Genomic DNA, 25806 nt, shown 5'->3' with positions numbered 1-25806 from the left:
TGAACCAAGGAGCGCTTCACTGCAAATTTAAATGCAGCCAGACCCTTTTTTGCAAAGAAAAAAAAAAGAAAACATACCACTACTCAACTAAACCAAACTTAGCGTAAGGAGCGCCATGCGTGAAGCGTGTAACGAATTTAGAAGTAAAATTATGTCTACCGACGGGGCAGAATATCACTAAGATCTTTTGATGTTACGTTAAATTGGTAAACGGATATACGGTGTCGAAACCACCAGTAAGCATAGTAGCTGCCAGACACAGCGACGAATAAGCGGAGAGACGCCCAGAAGTTTATATACGCCACCGCATCACCATGCTTGCTTACGTCTGAGCGCAATACCGCTCAGGCCAAGACGACAGCATCGTCTCTCTAACGAGACAGCAGTGCGATACTTGTGTTAGACAGAACTCTGCACGAATGTTTATCGTCAGTTGTACTCTGTAAGAAGAGACTAGTATCTTGTTCCGAATTGATACGTTAACGGTCAGTGACAGTAACAAATACTCACAAAATTCCTGTGGAAATGAATTGTTGCAAATTTAAGTCTTTCATGTTGTTCAAGTTTAATAAAGCGATTCTATGTGCTATAGTATCAACTCGGTTCCTCCAGGAGTAAAACTGTGAGTCCACCACTGTACCAACGGTTGCTATTTCACCCGGTACAACACTATCGGAGCCAAATGCCCAGACAGTCTGTTACGACACTGGCAATGAAACTAATACTAAACGTCTTTTTCAACAACCGTTCGATAAAATACGCTCACACTGTAGTACCTCCCTTACGTCGTCACACGAGCGACAAAACTGCTGATATCGAAGTAAGTGACCATGGGATAGAAAAAGAAATGAAACTGTTCAATAAAGTGAGGACTAGAAATAACCGGATACTAACACGATTCTACATAGAGTATGAGAAGGAACTTGCCCCTCTTTAAGCAGGAGTGAACTGTTCCTGATGATTGGAAAAAAGCAAGATCATCTCCCTTTCAAGGAGGGTCGTCGAACATACGCACAAAATCATGGGCCTACATCTACAACCTTACTATATTATAAAGTTTTCGAACATGTTTGTTGCTCGCATACTATGACAGTTATGGAAATCGAAAATCTCTTTAGGAATCAACAGGGGTTCCAAAAACACTGTGCGAGGTGGCACAGTTGTTTGCACACTGAACTTGCATTGGGGAGGACGACGGTTCAAACCTGCGCCCGGCCTTCCTGATTTAGGTTTTCAGTGATTTCCCTAAATCGCTTCAGGCAAATGCCGCGGTCGTTACTTTGAAAAGGCAAGGCCTACGTCCTTCCTCGTCCTTCCCTAATGCGATGTGACCGATGACCTCGCTATTTGGTCCCGTCCCCTGAATCAACCAACCAACCATTCCAAAAACAGCGATCGCTTGAAAACGGCGAGTTCCTGGACTTCCGTAAGGCGTTCGATACAGTTCCACACTGCTGCCCAATGAACAAAATAGGAGTGTACGGAATATCAGACCAACTGTGTGATTGGACTGAAGAGTTTCCAGCAAACAGAACACAGCATATGATTCTCAACGGAGATAAATCTTCAGATGTAAAAGTAACTTCGGGAAAACCCCAAGCGAGTGTTATAGGTCCATTACTTTTCAGAACATAAAAGACGTAGCAAACACAGTCCGAAGTTGTATGACGCAGGTGATGTATACAGAGAATTAAAATGCTAGAAAACTGTAGCGACATCTAAGAAGAGCTGCAGAGGATCGATGCCTGGTGCAACGAGTGACAATTGAACCTCAACATCAACAAATTTAACATGATGCATACACGTAGACAAAAAGATTATTGTATGATTATACGATTGCAGAACTATCATTTTAAGCAGTTGCTTCCATAAAATATCTAGTAATATGTGTACGGAAGCGTTCTCGGTTCCCGAGAACTGGGTTCCGGGTTCGATTCAAAAAATGGTTCGAATGGCTCTGAGCACTATGGGACTTAACATCTGAGGTCATCAGACGCCCTTAGAACTTAGAACTACTTAAACCTAACTAACCTAAGGACATCACACACATCCATGCCCGAGGCAGGATTCGAACCTGCGACCGTAGCGGTCTCTCGCCTCCAGACTGCAGCGCCTAGAACCGCGCGGCCACTCCGGCCGGCCAGGAAAGGCATATGCTAGATTGATATTCACGGCAAGAATCCTCAGGAAATGTAGTCTGTCAAAAAAGGAGGTAGATTACAAAAAGCTCGTTCGGCAACTGCTTGAATCTTGTTCGTCAGTAAGTTGTCAGTACCAGATAGGATTGATAGAGGAAATAGAGAAGATCGAAAGGAGAGTGGCGCGTTTCGTCACAGATTCATTTACTCAGAGCAAACGCGGAAGGAGATAATAAGCCAACTCCATTGGCAAACGCTGCAAGAGAGGCGTTCTACATGACCGTGTGGATGTTTGTTTAAAGTTCCGAGAGCGTAAGTTTCTTGAAGAGTAAGCAAATATCCTCTTACGTATATATCGCGAAAAGGCCTTGAATATAAAACTGAAGAGTTTCGAACCCATACCGAGGCTTACCGGCAATCGTTCTTCCAGCGAACCATTCGCGACTGGAACTGGAAAGGGGAGAGGTGACAGTGGTACAGAAGTACCCTCTAGCACACACCGGAAGGTGGCTTGCGGAGTACAGATGTAGATGTAGACAGGTGACGATCTGTGGCTGATTTGACGACAGAGTGCAGCTCTGGTTGAATGCTCATTATTAAAGTTGGGGCTCCGTAGCAGAAGGCCCTACGAGTTTCCATGATGACCTAACGTCATCGTCACTTGCGACTGCAGTGGGCACGTGATCATCGAGACTGGACGGTGGATCCATTGTAATGAATCGTCATGTGGGATGAATCACATTTCTCGTTTCATCCAGTCGATGGTCGTGTCCGGATACGCCGCCATTCCGTTGAACGGCTACTCGAAACAGGCACTGCGCCACGGACGCAGATCGATGGAGCCGGTATAATGCTATGGGAGACATTCACCTGGGTTTCCATAGGCTCTAGCGGTAGGAATCGAAAGCACTACAGCAGTTGTGGGCTGCATTTCAGCGGAGTACCTGAATTTCTTCAGGCTTCGTGTCTTCCGCAACGACGATGACATCTTCCATCAGAATAACTGCCAGTGTCATGATGCTCGAGTTGTGCTACTGTGGTTTGAGGGGTATGATATCGTACTCTGTTTATGTCTTGGCCACAAAATTAGTCTCATCTTAACCTGATGGACGAAAATTTGGGGCGCTATCGGGCGCCCACATACCATCGACTTGTAATTTACAGAATTGCGTGACCAGTGCGTAGACATTTGGTGCAATACTGCTCTGGGAACTTACCGTGTACTTGTTTATACCTACGTCTGTACTCCGCAGGCCACCTTACGGTGTGTAGAGGAGGATACTTCGAGTACCACTGTCGCTTCCACGCTTTCCGATTCCAGTTGCTCGGGAAAAACCGATGTTTGTAAGCCTCTAATTTCTCTAATTTTACATTCATTGTCTTTTCGTGAGATAATCGCAGGAGGAAGCTATATATCTGTTGACTCTTTTAGGAACGTACGCTCTCGGAACTTTAACAGTAAAGTACAAAGTGATTTAGAACGCCTTCTTGCACCGCCTACCACTGGAGTTGGCCGATAATATGCATGGCGTTTTCGTGCTTACTAAATGAACTTCCAACGAAACGCGTTGCACGTCGTAACTAGCTATATCCCAGCTTGCTGTGGCTTTACTAATAAATTTTCAAGAAACCTGATCGGTGCAACACATAAAGCGCTGAAAAGCACCCTCTACAGGGTGTTACAAAAAGGTACGGCCAAACTTTCAGGAAACACAAAGAAAGAAAATATGTTATGTGGACATGAGTCCGGAAACGCTTACTTTCCATGTTAGAGCTCATTTTATTACTTCTCTTCAAATCACAATCATGTAATGGAAACACACAGCAACAGAACGTACCAGCGTGACTTCAAACACTTTGTTACAGGAAATGTTCAAAATGTGCTCCGTTAGCGAGGATACATGCATCCACCCTCCGTCGCTGTATCACAGCCATCCACAATACGAGCACGAAGAGTCTCTACATTTGGTACCGGGGTTGCGTAGACAAGAGCTTTCAAATGTCCCCAAAAATGAAAGTCGAGAGGGTTGAGGTCAGGAGAGCGTGGAGGCCATGGAATTGGTCCGCCTCTACCAGTCCATCGGTCACCGAACCTGTTGTTGAGAAGCGTACGAACACTTCGACTGGAATGTGCAGGAGCTCCATCGTGCATGAACCACATGTTGTGTCGCACTTGTAAAGGCACATGTTCTAACAGCACAGGTAGAGTATCCCGTATGAAATCATGATAACGTGCTCCATTGAGCGTAGGTGGAAGAACATGGGGCCCAATCGAGACATCACCAACAATGCCTGCCCAAACTTTCACAGGAAATCTGTGTTGATGACGTGATTGCACAATGGCGTGCGGATTCTTGTCAGCCCACACATGTTGATTGTGAAAATTTACAATTTGATCACGTTGGAATGAAGCCTCATCCGTAAAGAGAACATTTGCACTGAAATGAGGATTGACACATTGTTGGATGAACCATTCGCAGAAGTGTACCCGTGGAGGCCAATCAGCTGCTGATAATGCCTGCACACGCTATACATGGTACGGAAACAACTGGTTCTCCTGTAGCACTCTCCATACAGTGACGTGATCAACGTTACCTTGTACAGCAGCAACTTCTCTGACGCTGAAATTAGGGTTATCGACAACTGCACGAAGAATTGCCTCGTCCATTGCAGGTGTCCTCGTCGTTCTAGGTCTTCCCCAGTCGCGAGTCATAGGCTGGAATGTTCCGTGCTCCCTAAGACGCGGATCAATTGCTTCGAACGTCTTCCTGTCGGGACACCTTCGTTCTGAAAATCTGTCTCGATACAAACGTATCGCGCCACGGCTATTGCCCCATGCTAATCCATACATCAAATAGGCATATGCCAACTCCGCATTTGTAAACATTGCACTGACTGCAAAACCACGTTCGTGATGAACACTAACCTGTTGATGCTACGTACTGTAGAGCAATGAGTCGCATGTCAACACTAGCACTGAAGTCAACATTACCTTCGTTCAATTGGGCCAACTGGTGGTGAATCGAGGAAGTACAGTACATACTGACGAAACTAAAATGAGCTCTAACATGGAAATTAAGCGTTTCCGGACACATGTCCACATAACATCTTTTCTTTATTTGTGTGTGAGGAATGTTTCCTGAAAGTTGGCCGTACCTTTTTGTAACACCCTGTATTTGTAGCATTCATAAGAGATGGTCCTAAGAGCAGCACGAAACACTGATATGAAATTTAATAGGTCTGACATCTTTTAAAAGGGCTTTAGAAAACATTTATCCAAATTTTTTAAAATATTTTCATATAAGAATTATAACTGGGGAAAAGTTTGAAGCGCTCGAAAGTAGCCTCTGTGAACTGATGAAACACATAAGAGATGTTTCTAAATGTAACAAATGAAACACCGATGAGGACATTATTAATATTAAAAACTTTAAAGGTGCTTTAAAACGTTCCCAAAAAATCTTCTCCTGCTTTCATTTGGCGATCGCAGAACTTATAATGATCAAGAGGCCCCTCTATGCACTGCCGTAATTCATACATAACAAGTCCCCGTACATAACATACATAAAATCAGGGCTTTAGTATCATTAATCCGGTCACCAAATCGGGAAACGGCCCGGACAGCAGTGTGCTGACAACATGCCTCTCCGTAACCGCACCAGTGACACCTATCAGCTTAGGATTACGCGGCGGTCGGTCGGTACCGTTGAGCCTTTCTACGCCTCTTCGGACTGAATTTTAATATCATTAAAACTTTAAAAGAAGCACAAAAAGTTCCAAAGTTGTCTTCGCTTTCTCTAACGTGGTGGTCGTAGAGTTACCACTGCTCGAGGCAGAACATCAGGCCACGCTGAACTTCCCTTCACCGTTTTCAATTCGCCGCCGCCATTGTGCTGACGGCCGCTAAAGCTGATGATTGGTAAAGCATCCCACCTCATCCTAAAGAAAGGCAACAGCACGTCTTTGAAAATTTCGTGGTAGTTATTATGCCTGAAGTCACTTTGCTCGTTAAGTAGTTTCGGTCTCTCACTTGGTGGGCGTAAATTTCTAGTTCCTCCAACACATTCAAATAAAAACTTCTTCTCGGCTCTGTGTAGCACTTTCAGTTGCTCTCTTATTGCGCTAACCTCACGCTTTCTATCTTTCACACGGGTTCGAAATGCTTTCAATTATTGTGACTCCAATGTGCCTTGTATCGGATTTCGACAATCCGCTCCGTCTGACGTATGTAATACCTGTAACAGTCCACGCATTTCGTCTTACATACTCCGGAGATGCAGCATTTAGTCTGCTTCGTCGCAGCTGACATATGGTTTAAGCTATGCACCATTTGCCCTTAATTATTAAATGCCACGGCCAGGTTTATTTGGAAAAACTTCAGAGGTTCTCTCTGACCCACGCATTTTTCATGTCAGTGTCTAATTTCTTCTTAACTTTAAACTTACGATTATCCTCACTTTTACAGGAAAACTTGTTTTTGATTTAAGTGAAGAGAATAGCAAGATTAAAGATGAAAAATAAATTCGTCACTTTCACTTGCAAAGGGTGTGTGTCGGAGAGAACAGCTAAAGTTTTTCCGAAAAGAAACATATCCGTGGCGTTTAAAAATTAAGGACGAGTGGAATTTCAGAAATGGTGCGTAGATTAAGCCATAAAGCAACTTATACGAAGCAAACTAAACACTGCAACTCCGTAGTATACAAAATAAAATGCAAGGACTGTGACAGGAACTGTATAGGACAGACGTGCCGGAACTTCGAAATCCGATACAAGGAACACTGGAGTCACGGTAATCGGACAGGATTTGGAGCGCATTTCAAAGATAGACAGCACGAGGTCTGCGCAATAAGCGAGGAAATGGAAGTGTTGCACAGCGCTCAGATGAGATTTTATTTGAAGGTGCTTCAGGAACAGAAATTTACGCCCACCAGGTGAAAGATCGTGAGAAACTACTTAATGAGCAAAGTGACTTCATGCATAGTAGCTAACACGAAATTTTCAAATACTTGTTGCACCATTGCCTTGGGATGAGGTGGGACGCTCTACCAAACATCAGATGCGGCGGTCACGGCACCCTGGCGTCTGTTAAATGAGGGAACTTCAGCGTGGCGCCGTGTTTAGCCTCGAGCATTAGTGGATCTTCGACCGCCAAAGAAGAGGAGCAGAAGGCAACTTTGGACGTTTCTACGTTCTATTTTTAGTATTTGTAATTACACTAAAACTCTGTCCGAACAGGCCTCGCCGGCCTTGTGACCGAGCGGTTCTAGGCCCTTCAGTCTGGAACCGCGCGACCGCTATTGTCGCAGGTTCGAATCCTGCCTCGGGCATGGATGTGTGTGATGTCTTTAGGTTAGTTAGGTTTAAGTAGTTCTAAGTCTAGGGGACTGATGACCTCAGATTTTGAGTCCCATAGTGCTCAGAGCCATATGAACCATTTTGAACGTCAGATGTTAAGTCCCATAGTGCTTGGAGCCATTTGAACCATTCTCGAACAGGTCTCGGAAGGCCGAGCTGTACCGACTGACCTCCGTGTCAGCCTCAGCCGATAGGTGTAATTGGATACCTGATTAATGATGTTAATGCCCTAACTTTTTTATACGTTATGCTTGGGGCCATTTTTATGCATGAATTACTCAGTCCATAGTCAATGAGCCCCCCCCCCCATGAACCATGGACCTTGCCGCTGGTGGGGAGGCTTGCGTGCCTCAGCGATACAGATGGCCGTACCGTAGGTGCAACCACAACGGAGGGGTATCTGTTGAGAGGCCAGACAAACATGTGGTTCCTGAAGAGGGGCAGCAGCCTTTTCAGTAGTTGCAGGGGCAACAGTCTGGATGATTGACTGATCTGGCCTTGTAACATTAACCAAAACGGCCTTGCTGTGCTGGTACTGCGAACGGCTGAAAGCAAGGGGAAACTACAGCCGTAATTTTTCCCGAGGACATGCAGCTCTACTGTATGATTAAATGATGATGGCGTCCTCTTGGGTAAAATATTCCGGAGGTAAAATAGTCCCCCATTCGGATCTCCGGGCGGGGACTACTCAGGAGGACGTCGTTATCAGGAGAAAGAAAACTGGCGTTCTACGGATCGGAGCGTGGAATGTCAGATCCCTTAATCGGGCAGGTAGGTTAGAAAATTTAAAAAGGGAAATGGATAGGTTAAAGTTAGATATAGTGGGAATTAGTGAAGTTCGGTGGCAGGAGGAACAAGACTTTTGGTCAGGTGATTACAGGGTTATAAATACAAAATCAAATAGGGGTAATGCAGGAGTAGGTTTAATAATGAATAAAAAAATAGGAGTGCGGGTTAGCTACTACAAACAGCATAGTGAACGCATTATTGTGGCCAAGATAGACACAAAGCCCATGCCTACTACAGTAGTACAAGTTTATATGCCAACTACCTCTGCAGATGATGAAGAAATAGATGAAATGTATGACGAGATAAAAGAAATTATTCAGGTAGTGAAAGGAGACGAAAATTTAATAGTCATGGGTGACTGGAATTCGTCAGTAGGAAAAGGGAGAGAAGGAAACATAGTAGGTGAATATGGATTGGGGGGAAGGAATGAAAGAGGAAGCCGCCTTGTAGAATTTTGCACAGAGCATAACTTAATCATAGCCAACACTTGGTTCAAGAATCATAAAAGAAGGTTGTATACCTGGAAGAATCCTGGAGATACTAGTAGGTATCAGATAGATTATATAATGGTCAGACAGAGATTTAGGAACCAGGTTTTAAATTGTAAGACATTTCCTGGGGCAGATGTGGATTCTGACCACAATCTATTGGTTATGAACTGCAGATTGAAACTGAAGAAACTGCAAAAAGGTGGGAATTTAAGAAGATGGGACCTGGATAAACTGAAAGAAGCAGAGGTTGTAGAGAGTTTCAGGGAGAGCATAAGGGAACAATTGACAGGAATGGGGGAAAGAAATACAGTAGAAGAAGAATGGGTAGCTCTGAGGGATGAAATAGTGAAGGCAGCAGAGGATCAAGTAGGTAAAAAGACGAGGGCTAATAGAAATCCTTGGGTAACAGAAGAAATATTGAATTTAATTGATGAAAGGAGAAAATACAAAAGTGCAGTAAATGAAGCAGACAAAAAGGAATACAGACGTCTCAAAAATGAGATTGACAGGAAGTGCAAAATGGCGAAGCAGGGATGGCTAGAGGACAAATGTAAGGATGTAGAGGCTTGTCTCACTAGGGGTAAGATAGATACTGCCTACAGGAAAATTAAAGAGACATTTGGAGAGAAGAGAACCACTTGTATGAATATCAAGAGCTCAGATGGAAACCCAGTTCTAAGCAAAGAAGGGAAGGCAGAAAGGTGGAAGGAGTATATAGAGGGTTTATACAAGGGCGATGTACTTGAGGACAATATTATGGAAATGGAAGAGGATGTAGATGAAGACGAAATGGGAGATAAGATACTGCGTGAAGAGTTTGACAGAGCACTGAAAGACCTGAGTCGAAACAAGGCCCCGGGAGTAGACAACATTCCATTAGAACTACTGATGGCCTCGGGAGAGCCAGTCATGACAAAACTCTACCATCTGGTGAGCACGATGTATGAGACAGGCGAAATACCCTCAGACTTCAAGAAGAATATAATAATTCCAATCCCAAAGAAAGCAGGTGTTGACAGATGTGAAAATTACCGAACTATCAGTTTAATAAGTCACAGCTGCAAAATACTAACGCGAATTCTTTACAGACGAATGGAAAAACTGGTAGAAGCCGACCTCGGGGAAGATCAGTTTGGATTCCGTAGAAATGTTGGAACACGTGAGGCAATACTGACCTTACGACTTATCTTAGAAGAAAGATTAAGAAAAGGCAAACCTACGTTTCTAGCATTTGTAGACTTAGAGAAAGCGTTTGACAATGTTAACTGGAATACTCTCTTTCAAATTCTGAAGGTGGCAGGGGTAAAATACAGGGAGCGAAAGGCTATTTACAGTTTGTACAGAAACCAGATGGCAGTTATAAGAGTCGAGGGGCATGAAAGGGAAGCAGTGGTTGGGAAAGGAGTAAGACAGGGTTGTAGCCTCTCCCCGATGTTATTCAATCTGTATATTGAGCAAGCAGTAAAGGAAACAAAAGAAAAATTTGGAGTAGGTATTAAAATTCATGGAGAAGAAGTAAAAACTTTGAGGTTCGCTGATGACATTGTAATTCTGTCAGAGACAGCAAAGGACTTGGAAGAGCAGTTGAATGGAATGGACAGTGTCTTGAAAGGAGGATATAAGATGAACATCAACAAAAGCAAAACGAGGATAATGGAATGTAGTCGAATTAAGTCGGGTGATGCTGAGGGAATTAGATTAGGAAATGAGACACTTAAAGTTGTAAAGGAGTTTTGCTATTTAGGGAGTAAAATAACCGATGATGGTCGAAGTAGAGAGGATATAAAATGTAGACTGGCAATGGCAAGGAAAGCGTTTCTCAAGAAGAGGAATTTGTTAACATCGAGTATAGATTTAAGTGTCAGGAAGTCGTTTCTGAAAGTATTTGTATGGAGTGTAGCCATGTATGGAAGTGAAACATGGACGATAACTAGTTTGGACAAGAAGAGAATAGAAGCTTTCGAAATGTGGTGCTACAGAAGAATGCTGAAGATAAGGTGGGTAGATCACGTAACTAATGAGGAGGTATTGAATAGGATTGGGGAGAAGAGAAGTTTGTGGCACAACTTGACTAGAAGAAGGGATCGGTTGGTAGGACATGTTTTGAGGCATCAAGGGATCACAAATTTAGCATTGGAGGGCAGTGTGGAGGGTAAAAATCGTAGAGGGAGACCAAGAGATGAATACACTAAGCAGATTCAGAAGGATGTAGGTTGCAGTAGATACTGGGAGGTGAAGAAGCTTGCACAGGATAGAGTAGCATGGAGAGCTGCATCAAACCAGTCTCAGGACTGAAGACCACAACAACAACAACAGTCAATGAGCGCTGCAGATTCTACAACTGCCAAACGAAAGCAAGAGAAAATTTTTTGCAATGTTTTAATGCTCTTTTAAAGATTTTAGTAATAATAATGATAATAATAATAATAATAATAATAATAATGTTACATTGCATTTAGGAACTTTCGGGTAATTGAACATGTATCAATAATTACAGATTTCTGTAGTTGTATATATACGTTTGGATGTAGCTGTATTGCGTTGATGTACTGGTGGATATTCTGTGGTATGACTCCTGTAGTTGATAGTATAATTGGTATAATGTCAACTTTATCCTGATGCCACAAGTCCTTGACTTCCTGTGGCATCAGGATAAAGTTGACATTATACCCATTATACTATCAACTACAGGAGTCATACCACACAATATCCACCAGTACATCAACGCAATACAGCTACATCCAAACGTATATATACAACTACAGAAATCTGTAATTATTGATACATGTTCAATTACCCGAAGGTTCCTAAATGCAATGTAACATATACCGTACAGTTAAAAGGAAGTCGCGCTTGATCAAGGTCCGCGTCACTTTCCATTTTTAACCAGACATAACGTCTGAGAAAGGAAAGAAATAATAATAGTCCCCATCGTTGTTTCGTTTGTTACATTAAGGAACATTCTTTATGTATTAATCAGCCCGTAGAGAGCACTTCCGAGCGCTACAAACTTCGCACCAATATGGAACCTTATATAAAAATATTTAAAAAAATTTTGGATAGTTGTTTCATAAAGTCCTTTTAAAAGATTTTAATGCTATTAAATTTCACATCAGCGTTTAATGCTATACTTGAGGAGCATTTCTTATGAATTACGTGAGTCCACTCTATTTATAGAGGGCGCTTTTCAGCGCTGCATTTGTTGCAACAATCAGGTTTCTTAAAAAATTTATTTATAAAGCCGCAGCAAGCTGGTGTACGTCTAGTTATGACAGTGAACTTACAATGCCATATTCGACAGGTTAGGCTGTAACTGTAAAAAATTGTTTGTTGCACAAATCTGTATTATAACGAATTTCTTCGGAATCTTTAAAATTTCCTAACTTAAATTATAAACCATTTGTAATTTGAACCAATTGTGATTATAAAAAATACAGATCTGAAGATGACCAGCTGGCCCGAAACCGATCGTACTGAAATAAAGAAAAGCAATCCGGAGCTTGAAATTGGACACTTTTTTATAAGTAACGATCGCAGTAATTCAGCGAAGACGAATAGGTCTAGTTTTGACAAAATCCGCAGGATCTACTGTGAAGCTGACAGACAGAATTTCACTTTAGAATTATTTCACCGCTTCACGCATGGCTCTCCTTAAGCTAATTGTGGCTTCGTTCAGTTATGTTTGTGAGGTTACGGCTACGTTTAAACTTGCAGTGAAGGTCGCTTTGCTTTCGCATCAGTGCCACGAAAATGGTTGTTGTACTGCTTTGCATAGATGGACCAACATGCTCTTATGTATTAATTTTTAGGCTCATCAATGAATTTAACAACTACATCTATCTGAAGCGTGCGTCTCGCTTTCTCTGAGCTAGTACACGATATTTTTGGCCGTAGTGCACAAACAAATCTGTAGTTAAGCCCCACGTAGTTGATAGATTTTGATATGATCTGTTCCAAATCAAGTACACAGTTCGAGGACGAAGTACATTTGCGCACTAATACGCGACGACAAATAGTTCGGGATCAGTCCTGCTAGCCTTCATTTCTCTCACGAGGATCGAACAAAAATGCAAGGAGGAATAGCGGCAGGCGCCAAACACTTTCCTAGAGGCTCGGCGCCACAGTGTTTTTCTATGCATCGTCAAACGCCTCACTGCGACACACAGCACTAAGCCGTTAAAAGCGTGCAGCTTAATCTGGGAACAGCGCTTGTTCTCGAGCGCTAAAAACCAAACCAAAAACATCTGCGAGAATCAGTTCAGGAGCATAACCATGCACCATTTCCAAAAGGTCAGAGGTGAACTGAGATTACTACGACGCTACAAGGCTGTTGATGCGGTGTTCACTGCAGTGTAACGGCTAAATGAGGAGCTGCTTACTGGTTTCTGCGTTACTGGCAAGCGCTAACAGCCCTCGATAAGAGGATTCGTTACACTAATATGCATTGTTCGCTTGAGCTGTCGCGGGCTGACAGATTATGCCATGTGTCCACTACACAAATACAGCCTCAAGTCCGGTCTCAGTTGGTTTCTGGAATTGCTCATTGGCCCGGAAGAGAATGGCTACACTCTGACAGGTACCTGGCAGAGTTTGATTTACACTTTAGGGCTAATCTGGCTTATGAAAAAATTAATCACGGACTGCTTTTGGTTCCACGTCTCTGTAACTTGTGAAAAAAAATCGAATTTTTAGGTTGTAGTGACCAGCCGTCATGGGCCCCAATGAACGCGGTAGACTGTGGAAAAGAAATACTGAATACATATTTGATTTACAACAACAGCGGATGCAGCGTTTTGCGAACTCTGTGTCGGTCCAGTTCACAATTTGGCGGCCTACCAAATCGATGGCCGTAGATCCAAACATTGGAGATATTTTAGAAAAAGTAACTTTCCGTACGCTGTTATCGTTTCTCCCACGAAAAACTGATTCCAGTGTTTAATAGTGTCACGTAACTCTGTAAAAGCATGCGAGAAGATAAATTAAACCGAAAATGAGCTGTCCATAATAGAAAAATTATGTTCTAAACACTTCGATTTTTTATATCTGATGACTCTAGCCTTCATTTTTTGTAAACAGTAAGTTATCAGTAGCCTTCCAAGCACTGTATCACTGTTTAATTGCCCTTCCGATAATAATTACCAAGGCATCCCAAGCGCGCACACTGAAGGGTACTTCGAGTAATATCACAGATACACCAGCGATGTGTGCTTCCATTAAAGCAAACGTCATTCACGTTTATAAATTTAACCCCCTTTGCGTTTAATTGTGAGACGTGTTAGATGCATGACACCGCATCTGTTGGACAAGTTCTTTATTTATATCTCGAATTGCGGAGGGGGACCGAGTGGCGGATGTGGCGCTGCAAACCAGAACATCAAACATATTGTAGAGGAGTGGTCTGTAACAACATGTTCTGGTGATCTGTGGGCTTCCTCATGACAAATGTGACATCTGTCAATTATATTTTAAAATTGGATATTCATGGTGGTGATATCTTATATTCGTACTCTGTATTTTACTGAATAGTGCGGCAATGACCATACAACAAATAAACATAAAGATGTGGTTAATTTAAGTTAGTTGTTAGTCAATCCGACACCTCGGCCAACGAGTTCAGTACGAGTGCGAGGTTACAGGTGTAGCGCGATAGAATATGAGGGTAGAGTTCCCTACAGATGAATTTTTCTGCAATTTCAGTTTATCCACTAGCGTAAGGGATTTAGATTCTTATTTGCTATCAGGATGTTCTCTGCGTGCAAGATTCGCGATAATTTATATCTGCTTGCATGAGCGAAAACTGAACGCAGACACTGTCTTTCGCAGTCGGTTAGTAGAAGAGACTGAAAGAGGTGGCCCCTGCTAAAGGCAAGTGGAAATAATGAGCAGGGTGCTCGTACCGCTTAACGGAAATAGTACTAATATAAACGAAAACCAGGTCCCATCACACTTTTCTTGTCACGACTGCCGGCCGCGGTGGTCTAGCGGTTCTAGGCGCGCAGTCCGGAGCCGCGCGACTGCTACGGTCGCAGGTTCGAATCCTGCCTCGGGCATGGATGTGTGTGATGTCCTTAAGTTAGTTAGGTTTAAGTAGTTCTAAGTTCTAGGGGACTGATGACCATAGATGTTAAGTCCCATAGTGATCAGAGCCATTTGAACCATTCTTGTCACGAATATTACATCTTTGAACGTTCGTGAAAGAGTTTGCCAGTGAAGACGACGCTGTTCCGTCCCGCTTGTATTCAGCTGCTGGCAGATCGACTTGATTACGTTTAAATCTTAAACTGTGTTTACTAAAACGAAACTTTTTTTCCCAGGTACTTCCACCCTGGTTCCGCTATCACAGAGGCGAGAATGCAGAATATGCAGAAAGAAGATGCCTGTGTTTCTTTGATTACGTGTTGTGGTTCCTTGATGTCTTATAAGATAATACAGTGGAGAAGATCATTTCAGACACACACAATATTTTTAGGCTCAAGGTAATATATCTGCGCCATACGTTATGTTATCTCACGAAGCTCACTTCGGCCGGTGTATACCGAGCGAGGGGACTCTTACACTTAACATCAAAGTACACCTACTCGCTAACAGGATATGAACTTGCGAAAATGAACTTGTTAGAAACAACGAACACCAGACACGGGAGTTGAGGGAATGCTTAGCAATAGTTTACAGGATGTGTGGAAACTTAAGCGTGTTTTAAGACAGATGAACTCTATCTTGTTTTAAAATAGGGTTAATTTATTGTTTATCAGTTCATCAAAAGAGGCAGCGGATTGTCCTTCAGCTGTCGCCTCGGTGTCTCCAAATCTAAAACGAATGTGTGACAAGTGACCCAGGATGTAGGCCTAGTTAGCGACTGTTGCGCTAGCTTTGCAACTCTAAACCTATTCCATCAAGGCTGAAGAATACCTCAGCAGAGAAGACAATGAGTGGTTACTCCTGCATCCTGATGACGAGTAAAACAATGCCAAAGCGTTGTAATAAGACACAAACGCCGCACCTACTGCCCAGAGAAATTGAAATGACGACGCATGTATTGTGTTCTGAAATGAAAACACAGAGAGAGCAAGATAGACGGTGTACTTTCTTAATATGTTGTGGTGCCAAAATACTGTGCCTCTGGTGAGCCCAATATCATAGCTGCTCTAAGCGCAACATACACGAAACCGTTCCATGACACACAACTCTATTAGCGGTGACTGGATGGTTATGTGACTGACTAACTGTTCGTGGATTCCGTCCTCCAACAGTACGATGTACGTTATAACGTTTTTCTCTTGTTGAACATCTTTCAAACAGATCTCTTCCTCAACCCAGACAACCCTGGCGTTAGAGCTTCTCTGCTGGCTGTATTGGTCACTAGGTGTTGCCAAATACTTATCCCTATACACTGAGGTGATGAAAATCACTGGATACCTTCCAGTATCGTGTCAGATCTCATTTTGCCCCGCGTAGTTCAGCAACTCGACGGGGAATGGACTCAACAAGTCGTTCAAAGTCACCTGCAGAAATATTGAGCCATGCTGCCTCTACATCCGTCCATAAATGCCAAAGTGTTCCGAGTGCAGGATGTTGTGCACAAACTGACCTCTCGATTACGTCCCATAAATGTTCGATGGCATCCATGTTGAACGATCTTGGTGACGAAATCATTCTCTCGAAATGCCCAGAATGTTCTTCCGACCAATGACGATCAACTGTCGCCTGGCGACATGGGCACTGTCATCCATAAAAATTTAATTTTTCTTTGGGCTGAAAACGGTCTCCAAGTGGCTGAAAGTAACCAGGACCCTGTCCATTCCATGCAAACACAGCCCTCACAGCTACGGGGCTACCACCAGCTTGCATAGTACCTTGTTCACAACTTGAGTCCATGTCTTCGTGTGGTCTGCCCTACCATCAGCTCTTACAAACTGAAACTTGGACTCATCTGATCAGGCCACGGTTATCCGGTTCTCTTGAGTCCAACAGATATGGTCACGAGCCCAGGAGAGGAGCTGCAAGTGATGTCTTGCTGTTAGCAAAGGCACTTGTGTCGGTCGTCTGCTGCCAAAGCCCATTAACGCCAAATTTCACCGCACTGGTCTAATAGATACGTTCATCGTACGTCACACATTGATTTCTGCGGGGTTTTCGTGCAGTTCTGCTCGTCTGTTAGCACTGACAACTCTACGCTAATGCCGCTGCTCTCAGTCGTTAAGTGAAACCCGTCGACCACTGCGTTGTCCGTGGTGAGAGGTAATGCTTGAAATTTGATATTCTCGGCACAATCGTGACGCTCCCTAAAGGTATCCGAAATGATAGTCCCATGCTATAGCGTTGTAATACAGACACAAACGCCGCATCTACAGCCCAGAGCCATTGAAATGATGACGCATTTATTGTGTTCTGAAAGGCAAACACAGAGAGACGGTGCACTTTCTTAATAAGACGTGGTGCCAGCTACCGCTCGGCAAAATATTGTGCCTAGCTACAACTACCATCCCGCGTTCGTTGTCTGTCAATTACCGTCGTGCGGCCATAATCACGTCGGAAACCTTTCACATGAATCAGCTGAGTGGAAATGAGAGCTCTGACAATGCACTGCCCCTTTACAAACCGTGTAAGTAATACTACCGCCATCGTTTTCTGTGCATATCATTATCACATGTCTTTTGTCACCTGCGCGTGTAACAGGTTATTGGGCCGAAAATTATTTTTTTCCATCACTCTTAGACTAGGTGGCTCTTATTTCAATGAATTTTGTTAACTTTTTCAGGACGTTGCAGATTCATGTATATCATTGAACAGATAATCAATAGATATCTCACAAGCATACAAAAATTTATTTTCTACAGTAATCTCCAATATGTGGAGTTGCAGTGAAATTCTGTGTAACATTTAATAAATGTGGTCGCAACTTATATTCGGAAACTCACTACGACGCTCGAGAAGGGATCATGTATTTTAATTTGTAGTTAATACCCAACTTAAAATGATGTAGCATTACCATTTAGATAGCACACTGTGTGGTCAGAGCACATTCGTTATCTTCCTGTGACGTTCTTCGCGTTTACTTCGCATTCAGGGCTTTCTTTTTGTGGCTAAGTCAAGTTTGAATTACTTTTTCCACAGCAGAATGTAGCTCAATTTCTAAATAATAGTCAAGCACCTGCCAGTATCATGAGTAATTTTCTAGACTTCTTTAATTTAAAAGTGCGTTTGACAAGCTGAAGAATTTTCACCTAATGGTTGCTTGCCACTGATTTTATGAGGCACCTGACGTACAGAACGTGCATGATATCTGTCTATTATAAAACAGACGGTTCCAAAGCCTTATCACAAGAACAGTCCATTTTACCTGATTTACTGAACATGATGGGAGGTTTGCAGAAGATGGGTGTCATTTCCTGAACGTTGATCAAAAGCAAATGTGCCGGCCGAAGTGGCCGTGCGGTTAAAGGCGCTGCAGTCTGGAATCGCAAGACCGCTACGGTCGCAGGTTCGAATCCTGCCTCGGGCATGGATGTTTGTGATGTCCTTAGGTTAGTTAGGTTTAACTAGTTCTAAGTTCTAGGGGACTAATGACCTCAGCAGTTGAGTCCCATAGTGCTCAGAGCCATTTGAACCATTTTGAAAAGCAAATGTGAAAACTAAATTAACAGCAATATACAGGAAGATTTGTTTAAGAAATTGATCATTTCTATGAGCCGTTTTCTTAATTAGATGGGACAGGGGAGCACATCTTCATTTTAGGACCACATCTTCATTCAAATGGGTAGTAGTCGGTGACCTGGTATTGAATTACGTCTATTTCATCTGCCTGTGCGGTTACAGTCCGTACTCGGAAAGCAACGTGTATTTCGCTAGACCTTCCAGCTGGCATTAGCGCTACAGGTGCACGTAATCTGTGGCCGCGGGCTCGACTCCAGCCCACCACTAGTAATGGAGGATGAAGCTTTGACAATGCCCGTCAGTCGCGCTGATCGAACGTCGGAAAAATTGTCAAACAAACTTGCGTGGAGGAACCTAAGACGGGAGCCAATAGGCAATCTGTGGAATACAGTGAAATTCAGAGTCGCTGCTGACTGTTTTCAGAGTTGAAATAGAAAAATATCTAGCGAAAATGTATGTCACGAATTTCAGTTGCACAACGGATGATCGCATCAGTTTAATACATTGTGAAACACGGCAACAGCGGGCTACGAACGTACGGCACTGTGAGTGAGTTGTTTCGGTGAGAGCTCCTTAAGCTTACCGGGTTTTGACACATGTCTGCTACGTGGCGCGGACCGCGTTGCGCTTGGGTCACAGGCAGCCTAATGCTACATCAAAGAGAAATGCGCAGCTCAAAGCGCCGCATGCCCTCTATGTACGAATTAGCATGCTGTAGTCTTCGGTCAGGCTCTCAAACGGCTTTTTTTTCTCCATACTCGCAGGAGTCAAGCTGAGCACTACCTTCCCTGTTGCAAATGTGTAACCACTATTTCACAACTATTTTACTTTTGGGAAATCAGCTCTGTCTGGTCTTAAATGTCACCGTGATGTGTATCAGCTTTCAGGAGTTGTGTAAATCACTTGGACAGTATACGGCACGAACTGCGTAGAACTGGCGATTTGTACGAGGGTATGCTGAAAAAATAATGATGCCGCCGAATTCTGTGTGTGAAAACTCGTAAAGCTCTTTAGATGTAACAACCTTTACAAATGTTCTACATGTTTATTCTTCAAATCTACAAATTTGCAGCTCTGTGCCGGTAGAGTGCTCCGAATTGTACCGTAAGACATAGCTGCTTGTAACGTACTATGTCTGTGCGTGCAAACAGCGTGCTGTAATCGAATTTCGAATTCGGGGAGTTCGTCCACATGGAACACCCTGTCGTTCAGCATGTCAATGTCAGACCACACCTGAGCGCTGCGTCGTCTGCAACAGTCCGACGCGTTGGATTCACTGTCATTGGTCATTCTCCATACAGTCCCGACCTATCCCCACCCAATTTTCGTCCGTTTCCAAAACTTAAAGAACATCTTCGAGGATTCCACTTGGATAGTGTCGAAACGGTGCAGGCAAAGGTAAGGTTGTGGCTCCGTCAACAAATTCATACATTCTACAGTGACGATATCAACGAAGTGGTCTCTCGTTGGGAGAAATTTGTTCGTCGCCACGCTATGTTGAGAAATAAATATCTAGATATCAAAAATAAAAATGTAAAATGACAGTAACATTTATTTTATTTGAAAAACTCTAAGAGTTTTCAGACAAAAATTCTGAGGCATTACTCTTCAGATCGCCCTCATATAAATTCCTCCGCTTTGACTCTTCCAGGCACACGAGTATCTACAAATACAGTACGCTAGTTTTCCGATGGCGCTGAATAATGACGACTCGACACTAACACCTTAATAAAGAATATATTTGACATTGTCAGAACAGGAGGAGGTGATCTTAAGCAGATAATGAAATACAAAATTATAAAAATTTTGAAGACATTCTACAAAACGTTTTAAAATTTTCACACGTTTTCTATATATTGTCTCAATCGCATTTAAAATTAAATTCTTTTTGTAAATTGACGACCCGTGTAGGTAGCTTAACTACCATCTTTAGATCTGAGAACAGGCAAACAAAAAGAAAAAATGCCTAATGAAACAAGTTATGTAAACGTTGATATCGGTTTACTTTTAAAATTTTACATTGTATTAACATACCACATGTGGTATCGTAACTGCAACTAGCAGCGTACAACACTTTTGCATCGTTCAGAACATCTTATTTAAAATCATTAGCAAAATATCTTATTACAGCCTAAAACGAACATAAAGGCAAATATATTGTGTACTGGAAAAAATAAGAATGAGCAATACCTATTTAGAAGAAAAACTAGTTCGCTGAACGTACCACGCTATAACTATGACAGCAATTGGAACAAAGACCCAGTACAAGATCGTAAAAATTTTATAAATCGGAAGGCCTGTGTAATTATTTTCGTTACAGTCAGTAACTGCAAACAGAGGTTTGTCTACGAAAAAGAAGAAGCAACTAACTGTTTGCTTTGAGTTAACAGGGCGTAAAAGTAATATGATTATTCAAAATAATAAAATATTCGTAGTGGAAATGCCATGTAAGCTGTACTTTAAGTCAAAACTGAAACATAAAATATATACACAACATCATCACATTGGTTAACTTGTCAAAACAGTAAAGATATAATTATGCACGCTGGGTGACACAGGACCCCCACTTACTCATAGTTACAACAGTTCTGAACGTTGTGTTTACATGAAAATGGCAAGTTAAAAGTTGCAAGAAGTGCGGGTAAATTATAGCCCGTGTTTACTTCGTCTACTTTATTTACACGAAATTTATATACTTGAATAAGCGCAAATCTTGTGATGTAGTTCTGTATTCTTTATCCTTTGCAGTATGATTTAAAATAATTTTAATTTAATTACTTTGTTTTAAAACAGAATGAAACGAAAAATCTTTTCTCCCACTTATCGCTTACATGCCATAACGCCAACTACGAGCACTTCCTGCAATTGTTAACGTGCCAGTTTCATGTCATTACAGCTGTAACTGTGAGTACGTGTGGGTCTTGTGTTACCCAGTGTACATACACCTTTACTGTTTGGACAAGTTACCAAGTGTGACGATGTATTTCATATTTAACTTCTGACTTCAAGTACATCTACATCTTCATGGATACTCCACAAATCACACCTGGCAGAGGGTTCATCGAAGTACCTCTACAATAATTTTCTATTATTCGAATCGCGAAAAGCGCGTGGAAAATCGAACACCCTTCCCTTTATTTTTACGATTATCGTTTCCCCCTACGTAGGAGGACGTGAACAAAATATTTTTGCAGTCGGAGGAGAAAGTTGGTGATTGAAATTTCGTGGAATATTCCGCCGCAACGAAAAATGCCTTTGCTTTAATGATGTCCACCCCTAATGCGGTATCATATCAATGTCACTCTTTCCCATATTTCGCGAAAATACAAAACGTGCTGCTCTTCTTTGAACTTTCGCAATGTACTCGGTTAATCCTATCTGGTAATCAGTACTCCGAAAAGAGGGCGGACGATCTTGGTGTAGGCCGTCTCTTTAGTAGGTCTGTTGCATTTTCTAAGTGTTACGCTGATAAACCGCAGTATATGGTTTTCCTTCCCCACAACATTTTGAGTGTGTTCTTCCAATTTAAGTTGTTTGTAATTGTAATTCGTAGGTATTTAGTGGAATTTACGGCCTTTAGATCAGAGTGACTTATCGTGTAACCGAAGTGTATATGGTGTGTTTCACTATTAAAATTTTGCTATGCTGAATAATCATATTACTTTTGCACTCAGGTAACTAAAAGCAAATATTTTTTACTCAGTTCTTCTTTTTCTTAGGCAAATCTCTGTTTGCAATTACTGGCCGTAACGATAATAACTACACATGCGTTTCAGTGTATAAAGTTTTTACGACGCTGCACTTGCCCTTTGTTTTATTGCTGTCACAGACAGCGTGGTACATTCAGCGAATTGGTCTTTCGTCTAAATAATTATGTCTTATTCTTAATTATGTGCCAGAATATAATATATTTGCCCTTAGGTTCGTTTTCCGCTATACATGAGAGATTCTACCTGATGATTTTATATTAGAATGATCTGGGCGATGCAACGGTGATGTACGCTACTACTTGAGTTTATAATACTACATATGTAATTTCCCTGTAGATTTTTAAAAGTAAGTCAACAGTAATTTTTTCTTGAGTTGTTACTTAAGAAAATTTTTCTTTTGGTTTGTCAGTTCTCAGATCTGAAGATGGTATTTAAGCTACCTAAACTGGTCATCGTTTTGTTTGTAAAATGAAAAAAATTAATGTTAAATGCGAGGGAACAATATACAGAAAATTAGTGAAAATATTAAAAAGCTTTATAGAAAGTTTTTAGGTACTAACAATTTTATATCTGATTAAATAATACCTTAGCCAGCGGCCTCGTTTATGTTTAAACCAAAACGAAAAACAATTATGACTTCAAGACATCCACAAACTTTGTTGCAAATCATTGCGGAGTGAAGCTAAATATTGCAAATTGCTTCGAAAATCCTTAGTGGTTCCCATAGACGGCCTTATTTACTTTCAAACTGACAGAAAACATTACCGACATATCGCTCAGAAAATATACAGTGGTTCTGTACAGACTTCAGTCTTCATACTCTATACGGAACTCTCCTACAGTTTTGGCAGGACCAAAAAGTTTAAACTTTATTTTCACTGCCATTTAGCTTCATATTACTTTACCGCTACTACATTATAGGTAACCTGATTACACTTAAAAATACATACAAAAATATTCTGTTGATTCATATTACATAGATTTTGGTTTCATTTAATTAAATCTGTACACTACGATAAAGCAGAAACTTCTATTCCAAGCCAAATTGTATTTAAGCATGTTTTTAGTTAAACAGGGAGTGCTTTCTTTACGCAGACTGTTTTAGCAAATAGAAACTGAAAAATCAGTAACACAAATTTTTTTCTACAATTTTTTCACTTATATCACTCCATTCATACCAGTACGTATTCAGTACACCTCCCATAAAAAAAAAACACCGTCTCATCTTAAACTAGATTAGCAACACTGCATTTTATTTCGTACTATACATTTGTAGAATTTGTGTTATTTGAATCTTCCAGAGCCAGAAAGTTATTAAAATTGACGGGAAGGGGGCTACTGGGAAATTCTTATCGACGATGTTTTCGTATCGTTATTCCTGAGTAAACTCACAGGCTGGTCAAAATTCGATATTTGTACATTTTATCGATTAACTAGAAAATATCCGGAGTAAGGGAGAACTGCCTTTTTCTTTCTTTTTTTCTTTTCTTTGAAAAATGCATATTGGTTTCACTTGGCTAACATCCAGCTGAGCATGTGTGTATATTTGTGAAACAACGTTAATCATCTGCAATTCAGCTTTTTAAAAAATGTACGTGTGTCAGAGCGAATGCTTCACCTTCATGTTTCACGGATTTTGAGCCTCTCCATCGTAATAGCATGGTGAAGCAGTAAAATGTAAGAGAGATTACGTCGACAAATAAAAGCTAAGAATATAATTATGAAAAATATACTACAATACCATTACACACTATTATGAGAATGACTGCTTCCTTTTTGTATTAGTTCACCTTTAGTACACATACGTTGTCACAATAAACTGTTATTTATCTATTAATATGGCCCACTCAGGTTTGGCTGCTTCAGCAGACCTTCATTAAAAGCTGTGGACCTTACATGATGGAACATTCGCTCTGAAATACTTGTAGGTCCAGTAAAAACAGAAATACAAACTGGTGCAGTTTTGCTAATAAAACATATACTGTAGAAATATAAGAATTACAGTATCTGTAAAACTGAACATCCGAGTTATACACAGTTATTAACGCAAATACTTTGAGAAATTCACATTTTAGAATTTAATCAAGTACTCCGATTAACGGGCAGTCAGACGTCGGAAGAGTGAATGAAGGATGGAGAGACTCTGACACTGATAACTTTGCCTTAGATGTGTTGTAGGTCGTAATGAGAAATCTGTCACAAGCAGCTCCCTGTGCTACTACTTCCGTTGCAGGAACAGCGGTGAACGGTCCGATAATCGGAGAAGCCAGAAAGAAAAGGAGCCGGAAGGAAGGACGACAGGGTCGTGTTTCCAGGGCGCCAAACTCTGCAGATGAGGGGGTCGCGTAAAGCCGATAAGAGCCAACGCTAGTCTTTGACATCTGCGTTCCGACACTGCTCCCGCGCCAGGAAATTGGCCCCCCCGTGGCGAGAGCCGTCAAAGCGCGCCTCACTTGTCCGCCTCCTTAGCCGACCGCTTATGAGCGGCCGCTCAGTACGGCACTGTCCCTCTTCCCAGGGCGCCAAGTTGCACCAAGCTGAGAACATAGGTACAAGCTGGCAGGGACGAGTGCACTCTTAATGAAGCAAACCGAAAAATAAATGTTTTAAGAGTAGTCACACAAATGCGAATGATACAAGAGCGTCTTTGTAAGTAATAAATTACTCGATACCACAACAAACGAAATAATTTGCCTTTTTTTTTGACATTAATTATTTGGTCCGACGATTTTAAAAACTTCCAGTGTCATGTACACTTTTCTAATTATTGAGTAGGCTTACAAGACGAGTCAGTATTTAAAATATGACGAATTATTTGTGTACATTTACAAAGTGCTACAGTCTGCCCAATTGAGCAATTAAGTGATCACCTTCGAGATCGGCAAACAATTTACAGCAAAAATTAAAAAAAGGGGGTATAAAGTACAAAAAGATATTTCGACAAAATTACGGGCTTTGACGGCGACCGACCACAGTTGTTTTTAATACATAGAGGCCGAAACTACTTTCACCCTAATGAAAAAGATTTTAAAATTTTGAGAACATGTTTATTTCGCTAGTTAGTACGAACAGTAGCTTACACTGGCCTTTTGTTGTCTTTTTTTTCTTCAAATAACTGCCAGCTTTTTTGAGAAATTTTTCTCTTAGTGGTATGATTTCTGTCTGCCTTAACTGGCGGGCGGAGTATTGTCGGAACCAAAAAAGATAAGAAAAAGTAGAGAAAAATGCGCAGGTAGTGTTAGTAGAAGGGAGAAAGAGAGAGAGAGAGCAATGCGGGCAGTCGCCTGCGTACTGACCGGTGCGCAGCGGTGGCGGGCGAGACGCGGGACGTGGGACTGACTCGCGCGCGATTCACGCCGGGCGCGGCCGTCGGACTAACGCTGGCGCGGCGACGCGTGCCGGCTGCGACCACCGAGCGCGCCCGAGCAGCGCCGAGCGCGCACGAAGGCGCCACCACGCGACACCTGCTCACACGACACCGAAACCAATCTGCGCGCCTCGTACGGCACTGGACACGAGCGTTCCTGAAATGCGCTTCTTCCGCACGTGCCATAAGCTGAGAAGGAGGAGGGGAAGAAGTCTAGTGTGCGCTCTGTCTGTGTACAGTGGGAGTCATGCCAGAAGTGGAACGGATGCTTCCGGGTGCCGCTAAGAGCGCAGGGCGCAGCC

At 42.1% G+C, this 25806-nt stretch overlaps 1 protein-coding gene across 1 annotated transcript in view; it reads right to left on the bottom strand.

Moving 5' to 3' along the window:
• The window catches only part of LOC126184032 (uncharacterized), a 70557-nt gene extending 45059 nt beyond the window's left edge, over positions 1-25498 (bottom strand). The window contains exon 1 of the mRNA XM_049926390.1: positions 25434-25498. The gene's annotated coding sequence lies outside the window, so the exon portion shown is untranslated. The remainder of the gene's footprint in view (positions 1-25433) is intronic.
• Between the last annotated feature and the right edge of the window lie 308 nt (positions 25499-25806).

The sequence above is a fragment of the Schistocerca cancellata genome, chromosome 4 (genome assembly GCF_023864275.1).
Source record: "Schistocerca cancellata isolate TAMUIC-IGC-003103 chromosome 4, iqSchCanc2.1, whole genome shotgun sequence".
Taxonomy (NCBI): Eukaryota; Metazoa; Arthropoda; class Insecta; order Orthoptera; family Acrididae; genus Schistocerca; species Schistocerca cancellata.
Note: the sequence above shows the minus strand (reverse complement) of the source record. Positions and strands in the feature narration are given on the sequence as shown.